General features: G+C 36.1%; 1 long non-coding RNA gene across 1 annotated transcript; it reads right to left on the bottom strand.

Annotated features, from left to right (window-relative positions):
• Window positions 1–223: 223 nt before the first annotated feature.
• On the bottom strand, window positions 224–8,575 carry LOC125106102 (uncharacterized). Its single transcript, XR_007129226.1, has 3 exons — window positions 8,475–8,575; window positions 5,578–5,710; window positions 224–351 (listed from the first exon to the last, which is right to left on the bottom strand). It is a non-coding gene; the product is annotated as an uncharacterized LOC125106102 (long non-coding RNA).
• Window positions 8,576–8,853: the final 278 nt, after the last annotated feature.

The following is an 8,853-nucleotide window of genomic DNA, read 5'->3' as shown; positions in this document are numbered from 1 at the left end:
TTTTCTCCTGTGCTTTCTACGGCTTCAAAAAAAAAGTGTCAGTATTATTCTTAATACCATTGTTACTGTTAACATTATCTTGCATAATACAGTGTGAGGTTATCTAAAAAATATGGAAAGAAAAATAAAAATGAAGATGTCTCCTTGAAGCCACCTCATTCTAGAAATGTGCAGTTACCCAGTCATGACTGAAACTCACATAAAACCCAGTCGTTGGCAAGAGTTCATGACTTTAATTCTTTTGCTTCAAAGCACTGTAGATAGAAATCACATAATATTGTTCCTTGAAATTATCATGTTCTTAAACTGGCCAGGTGCAATCCTTAATCCAGGGAACCAGTTCACTTAGCACTGGTGGAGAAGAAGAGAGGAAAAATTAGCTCAAAACTGAACAATCAGAATCTGGAGAATATTGTTTTCTTCATAAATGTATGGGACTTTGTATGGGACTTGCATAGTTGTTTTAAAATGTCCATAATGCTTTTAATTGTATTTTAAAAAAATCTTTTAAAATGGTTTTGTTTTTTTTTTTTTTTTTTTTTGCTGCATAGGAAAGCCATTTGAATGATTTGTTGGCTCATTTTTATGTGAAATATTTCAACAAGAATGGCTTTTTGACATCAGGGAGTCAGACAGATATAATGGAGTTCTTCTTACAAGCCTCATAAAAATATAAGAAACAGATAATATATCTGACTTATATTCTTCATACATAATAAGTCAAAGTTTGGAATAATTAATTGTCTAACCCACTACAGCGCATGTAAACATTAGGAGTTGATTCATAGAGGGAAAAAAAAATCAATGCCTACTTAAAGCTGATATCCCATTTTTAAATCAAATCCCCAGATCTCTTTGCTGACACATTGGCCATCCTAACTTGGAAATAGAGTACAGAGGCCTAAGGGTAACCACTGGAATGATGACAAGTTCCAGAGTTCTTTGGGAAGTTGGCTAGAAAAACAGAAGCAATGTTGAATAGTTCAAGCACAGCTGGGCAGGACATTTCATTAGTGATACTATCAATCTCCGATTAAAAGAGTCAATGGAAATTTTATGAATCATTAATAATTCTAAGCTGTAGGGGCGCCTGGGTGGCTCAGTGGGTTAAGCCGCTGCCTTCGGCTCAGGTCATGATCCCAGGTCCTGGGTTCAAGCCCCACATCGGGCTTTCTGCTCAGCAGGGAGCCTGCTTCCTCCTCTCTCTCTGCCTGCCTCTCTGCTTACTTGTGATTTCTCTCTGTCAAATAAATAAATAAAATCTTAAAAAAAAAAAAAGTTCTATAAAAAAAAATAATAATAATAATTCTAAGCTGTAAATATGGCTGGCACTTCGCCCTGGGGGTAGAAGTTTGGGAAAATAAAGAATGAGAGTATTTGTTTCTCTAGTTTTTCAACACAGGTTGATTTCTCTGCTGTAAGTGATACTCGGTATTGAGCTCTTGATATGGATTTTTCTACAAGGTCACCTTTATCCCAGTAACATGCACAATATTATAGAATTTCAGAGCTAAGATTAAATAATATAAGTAAATAAAAATTTCAGCACTAACATTTTAATTTGCATGACGCTTTTCATCTGACAGTCCAAAAACAAGTGAATCTCTTCAAAAGCTGATATGTCTTTAAAAAAATGATTGAGTTTCTGTTAAAATTTTTACATTGTCCTTACCCTGACACTAAGACATCTAACTCTTTAACTCAAGCATAAAATATGTCACTTAAGAAACATAACACCTAATGTTATATCATAAAAGGTAGTCTTTTCATATGCGTATAGTCAAATAGGGATTCACTTGTATTGTCCAAAATGTTTTAGAAAAGACCAGCACATGGTCAGTAAATATTAAATATGAATTGGAAACAATTACTTAGTGTGTGAATATGATTATTGATCTCCTATTTTAATTTTTTTTATTTACATATAATGTATTTTTAGCCCCAGGGGTACAGGTCTGTGAATCACCAGGTTTACTCACTTCACAGCACTCACCATAGCACATAGCCTCCCCAGTGTCCATAACCCAACCACCCTCTCCCTACCCCCTGACCACCCCCCCCGCCGCAACCTTCAGTTTGTTTTGTGAGATTAAGAGTCTCTTATGGTTTGTCTCCCTCCTGATCCCATCTTATTTCATTTATTCTTTTCTTACTCCCCAAACCCCCCACATTGCCTCTCAACTTCCTTATATCAGAGAGCGATCTGCTCCTTCTTAACAGCCCATTTCTAATTGCTAATATTAAGCGTGTAGATATCCAGTGGTCCAGGAACCATTTGTTGAAGAGACTACTCTTTTCTCACTGAATCTTCTTGACACTCTTAAAAAAATTAACTGATCATAGATTTTAGGGTTTATTTCTGGAATCTCAATTCTGTTCCATTTAGCTGTCTGTCAGTATTTATACTAGTACCACACTGTCTTAATGATCTTCTGCATTGCCAATGTTTTATGTAATTTTTATAAGAAATGGAATAGTAGGGAGGAAATGAATGCCTGGAAGATAAACAGTAAAAACAGACCTTCCATTTCTGTATTTATAAGCGTCGACATTCACAGATGTGTGTGCATAAAGAGTCTAGTCCACCATCGTAGAAAAGCTTAGAGAAAGTCATAAGAAAGGCTATGACAGTATAGACCTATTTCCTCAATTTAGTGTTTCCCATTGTAGTTGTTTAACCATGAAGAGTGCAGTATCTTACTCATCACATCTTAGCAATGTAGTTAGAGGAACAGAACAGATAATGAGACACTCTGGGTTCAGATCTTGACTCTGCCACTTTTAGATTATGTGAACCTGGGGAAACCACTTAAGCTTTGTGTCTCATTTCTCTCATGTGTGAAGTGGAGACAAAAGATCATAGAGCTGTTGTAAGTATCCAATGAGTTAATGTAAGAGGGGGAGAAGAACCATGAGAGACTGTGGACACCGACAAACAAACTGAGGGTTTTTGAGGTTAGGGGATGGGGGATGGGTGAGTCTAATGGTGGATATTAAGGAGGGCTCATATTGCATGGAGCACTGGGTATTATATGTAAACAATGAATCTTGGAACACTGCACCAAAAACTAATGATGTATTGTATGGTGACTAACATAACACAATAAAAAAAAAAAAATAGTTTTACTACCTCAGAAATCTGTTTGTCCCTCCTTCTGTTCCAGGTCCTTATATTGATATTTTAATGATGTATATAAAATTTCATTTAAATTTAAATTTTATTTAAAGTTAGTTTTCATTTGAAATGACCATTTCTTTTTATTTTTATTTTCAAACTATCTTGCAAAAGTTTCTGAAAATGTATTTGTAGATTTGGGGGTTATTACAATTATATCATCTATGAATAATGGTTGCTTTACTACTTCTATTACTCTCATTTTGCCATTTATTTATTTTCTTACTTTTGTTCAATTGCTGGTATTTCCAGTATGATAGTTAGTTGAAGTGATGGTCATGGATACACTTACGTTTTCAAGAGAATATTTTTGACATTTTGCGAATTGTGTATTGTCTTTATGAGCTCTAAATATTTGTCCTCTAGTCCTTATTTGTGAAAGGTCTGTATTATGAATGTATATAAATACTGATTTTTTTGTATCTACTGAGATAACTTTCCTTTAAGAATTGATTAGTGTGTTGAAAAATGTTGAACCCACAGTATCAGGCATGACATAATTATAAATTTAATCCACAATAAAATATGCAACCGGATACTGAAACCTCAAAAGATTGGCAATGTAAAATGTTAGCCAGTATGTGCTTAAATGGAAAATTTCACATCCATAAGTGTCACCTCTGGAAAATTTTTTGGCATTATCTACATATGTTAAAATACACATTTGTTAAAACTCATAAGTTCCACTCCCGGTACATATCTAATAGAAATATAATGGGACCCCTGGGTGGCTCAGTCAGCTAAGTGTCTTCCTTAGGCTCAGGTCCTGATTTCAAGGTCCTGGGATCAAGTGCTCTGGGCTTAGGAGGGGGACTGCTTCTCCCTCGCTCTCTTCCTGCCCTTCCCCCATCCCTGCTCCTGCTAGCTGGCTCTTTCTCTCAAATAAATAGATTAAATCTTAAAAAAACAAAAACAAAAGTACATTGTCATGTACCCCAAGGGGCATACACAAGAATGTTTATGAGACGATTGTTCATAATGACTAAAAATGAATAAAAAGAAAAAAAGAAAAACTAATTCCCAGCCAGATATCTTATGATTAATTCAGCATTGTAATAACAGAGAGATTTGAAAAATGACTAAACTATATTTACATCCAATGTGATTGATTTCACAAGCATAATATTAAGTGGAAGAAGAGAAAAAGTTAAATACTGAATGATTCCATATAGACAATAAATATATGAATACTGTATATAAATCCACACACAAATACATACGTACATATAATACTAATCTGTATTGTGAGGTGATACATATTATGTAGTAAGCCTAAAAAGCTGTATTAGACATGGGAGGGGGACAATGGCAGATGCCATGATTGTCAAGATTGTGTTTTCTTCAATTCACAGGAAGATACTGATGGGAAGGACACAGCAGGGAATCTTCTCAAGGTACTGGCAAACTTCTAGCTCTTGATCTTGGGGGTGGTAATATGAACGTTTACTTTGGGATGATTTATTGAGCTGCAACTTTATGTTTTGTTTCATTCTCTGTATGTGCATTATATTCTGCATTTTAAAAGTAGATGCTTTTTATTTGGGCTTTTTTTTTTTTTTTTTTTTGAAGCAAAAGGAAAACACTTCTTTCTCTTACTTAAGAAAAAAGATTTCTTCTGAGTCATCCTGCATTACCTCCAAGAGGAAAATAAAGACTTGTTGGAGGCTGTTACTTATAATATATATATTATTCTCAGCTATTTTTGAGCCTCAGTTCCATAGGAGCCTTTTAAAAATTGAAATTCCGTGCTTAACTCTCAAATTTAAATGTTTGGTATAAATTTAAACAAGCACCTCTCAATAACTATTATAGTGTTTCTCTTCTATGTATTGTATGTTGGCCATTAGAATATCATTTGGGGAAGATGTGTCATTAATGAAAAAAAAATGGGAAAAAAGACATATGGTAAAGCTTCTTTCTAAGGATAGAATTGGATTTCTTTATCCTGAACAAGTCCCAAAGATAACTGCCTGTTTTGTCAAGGAGAGTGGAGTTAGTTGGAAATCATTTGTGTTAAAGTTCATATGTGTATTACCTTTACAGCCCTATATGCCAGTTCATCTGTAATGGGCTGAGTGTGGCTGTTTTGAAAGGTATTAATTACCTTTTAGACACCAAAGCAGGGATTCTGCACAACAAATTCATATTATGCAAGTCCATTTTATAAATAAATTCTAACTCGCCTAGATTCCTTTGTGATTTTGAAAAAAAAATAACCCTACAAAATTTAATCAACTTTTTAAAGAACAAACAAGTTAAAAAATCTGTCTCATTGTCAAAAACTTTGAAATACGAAATAACCCAGAGAGTGCTTTAATTTCATAGACTGTGTACAGGATGAGAAATCAATGAAGAGAACAAGATTCTTATTCTGGCTTCTTTTCTACAATGAAATTACTTACCTGGCTTGGGTCACAGATTCCTTGTTCATAAACCCAAAGAATAGGACTCCATTTGTGGTTTTCAAACTGTTATTCCAAGAATCTTTAGGCTCCCCATAATTGGTTCAAGGACAGCCATGAGACAGCAGGGAACCTAAGGGGGGAAGAATCTCAGAGTTGATTCAGAAAAGTAGTCCCATTTTTTAAAGATAATAGAGATTATATATGATGTAAACTTACACTGGGATAAAGGAGTCCTGCTGCTAAATTAAAACAAACAATAAGGGGCGCCTGGGTGGCTCAGCGGGTTAAGCCGCTGCCTTCGGCTCAGGTCGTGATCTCAGGGTCCTGGGATCGAGCCCCGCATCGGGCTCTCTGCTCAGCAGAGAACCTGCTTCCTCCTCTCTCTCTGCCTGCCTCTCTGCCTGCTTGTGATCTCTCTCTGTCCAAAAAAAAAAAAAAAAAAAAAAAAAAAAAAAAAAATCTAAACAAACAAACAAACAAACAATAAGAAGTACATTGGTGATATGGATAAACATGATTCCATCTGGTATCATTTCAAATTGTAATGAAATGGCTGGTAGTATAAAACATAACGCCTTTCAAATTTTAAGTACCTATTAAATGTCTGTTGAATTTAGGAAATAATAAGTAAAATAGATCACAACCATACAAAAGGTTATAACTTCTATATATGAAAATTCACTGAAGACCACAAAATGTAAAAACGTTCTTTGACCTCTCAAGTCTTACAGGCTTTAAATCCAGATGAGGGGCACCTGGGTTGCTCCAACAGTTAAGCGCCTGCCTTGGACTCAGGTTGTGATCCCAGGGTCCTGGGTTGATCTGCACATCTGGCTCCCTGCAGCATAGAATCTGCTTCTCCTTCTCCCTCCACCTTTACCCCTGCTTGTACTGGCTCTTTCTTTCTTCTTCCCTCTATCACTGTCTCTCTCTTTCTCAAATAAATATATATAATCTAAAATAAAATAAGTCCAAAAGAGATATGAATGTGAAAAGCTTCTACCTCCTTACTTTATATGTGAGGAAAACAGAGTTCAAAGAAATTATGTCACTGGAACCCAGGTTTCTTTTTTTTTTTTAAAGATTTAATTCATTTCATTTGACAGACAGAGATCACAAGTAGGCAGAGAGGCAGGCAGAGAGGGAGGAGGAAGCAGGCTCCCTGCCGAGCAGAGAGCCCGATGCGGGGCTCGATCCCAGGACTCTGGGATCATGACCTGAGCCAAAAGCAGAGGCTTTAACCCACTGAGCCACCCAGGCGCCCTGGAACCCAGGTTTCTAATGCCAAACACAGTTCTCTATGCATTACAACAGACTGCTACCAATGAATCATTCAATTTTGAACTCCTTTACCTTAATCATCTGTAAAGTGAAGAGACTCAACTTAGATAAACTCTAAGGTCTCTTTCCATTTAAAACTTCTGTCTCTAAATCTTAGAAAGAATCCTAATAAATTTTGCCGAATGCTTTACATTGAAAAAAAAAAAAAAAAGAATACTAACCCATTCTCCAATGGATCCACCATGAACTATTTTTTGAACAAATAACCCTTCTTGATATATTTAAGAACAATACCTCAAGGAGCTTGTGAACTGATAAGGGAAAGTTCAAGAGTACTTTTTTTCATTTCCCTGAGAGTCAGATTTATTTTTAAATTATATTTACTCAAGCAAAGAATCCCAGCGCTAATGCAGAAATGACACCTAAAATTCCATCATTTCAGTTGCCCAGTATTGAGTTGTGCCTCTCAAATGAAATGTGAGAGCTCGTAGATTTAAACTCCATTGACTCAGAGTCCATCATTCTAAAATAAATGTCTTCAATTTAAAAATATAATCAGATGTTTATTAGGAATTGTGTAGATTCTAAACTGAATTAGAAGGGAATAGAAATTTTGACAAATGGAAAGTTTTTCACATGCTTATCGTGAAAATATTAGTTGTCAATATTTTCACAGACCTTGAATAGCTTCAGTTCAACTTAAATTCTAAGACTTAAACAGGAAGCCAAAACACAATGAAGATGAAATAAAAATAATTTTGTTACCCAACCTCTAAGTTAAGCAGAGTGCAGAAAAATAAGTTTTTTTAAGATTTTATTTGTTTGTCCGAGAGAGAGTGCAAACAGGGGAAGCCGCAGGCAGAGAAAGAAACAGGCTCCCTGCTGAGCAAGGAGCCCCACACAGTCCTTGATCCCAGGACCTTAAGATCATGATCTGAGCCAAAGGCAGACACTTAACCCACCAAACCACCCAGGCATCCCAGAATACAGAAAAGACTTTAGAAACTATTACGTGGAAATGTAATATCTCTAGGAGTTACGTCACCCATGGTGACATGCACATGAAATCAGGATCTTCATCAACCCTAGTCGGTTTAGTTTCATCATGCCTTACACCTACATCGTAGTCTTCAATGATGAAGGATTTCCAAGGTAATGATAGTAACAAGCCACATTCCCAAGAAAACATCAGTGGAACTGTCCCATACATACATGGGTGTTTGGAGGTCATCTTCTCATGGACAGTCATCTCTGACTTCAATAAGTAATTGCAAAGGTATTTTAAAGAGTGCTGACAGACATGCTCAGCTTTAAATATCTTCTCTGGCTGGAATGGAGGGGAGTAGAAGCGGGGTAGGTGGCAGGGTGATGGACATTGGAGGGGATAGGTGCTATGCTGAGTGCTATGTATTATGTAAGACTGATGAATCACAGACCTGTACTCCTGAAACAAATAATACATTATGGGTTAATTTAAAAAATGGAAAAAAAATAAATATTTTCTCTGCATCATTCCCCTTTAGGACCAGTTTTAAAGTTATCAATGGCATTATGGAATTAGCCCATTAACATGAAAAAACAGTAAACAATAATGCACCTTTATGAAACATTACCTAGGTACAGGGCTGATTCATGCCCCTCAGGAAGCTCATTGGCAATGAGATAATCCCCCATCTACACTGCATCTGCCTGACCCCCATCACATGCTGTCCTGTACAAGAAAACAGAACACTGCTGAACAGGAACCTCTTTTTTTGCCTCTTGATTACATTATCATGTGATTGTTACTTTCAGTTTAGCTTGTTACCCTAATCGACCACCTCAACACTTGATTGCTTATTAGACCTGCAATGGCCAAAAGCACTTGAAAAAGAAAAACACGGTTGAAAAACTAACAACCAGACTTCAGGTTATTGTAAAGCTACAGTAATAAAGATAGTTTGGTACTGATGTTGATAGACAAATGGAATCATGGGACACGATACAGCAGAG

Source organism: Lutra lutra, chromosome 8 (assembly GCF_902655055.1).
Source record: "Lutra lutra chromosome 8, mLutLut1.2, whole genome shotgun sequence".
In the NCBI taxonomy this organism is placed as follows: Eukaryota; Metazoa; Chordata; class Mammalia; order Carnivora; family Mustelidae; genus Lutra; species Lutra lutra.
Note: the sequence above shows the minus strand (reverse complement) of the source record. Positions and strands in the feature narration are given on the sequence as shown.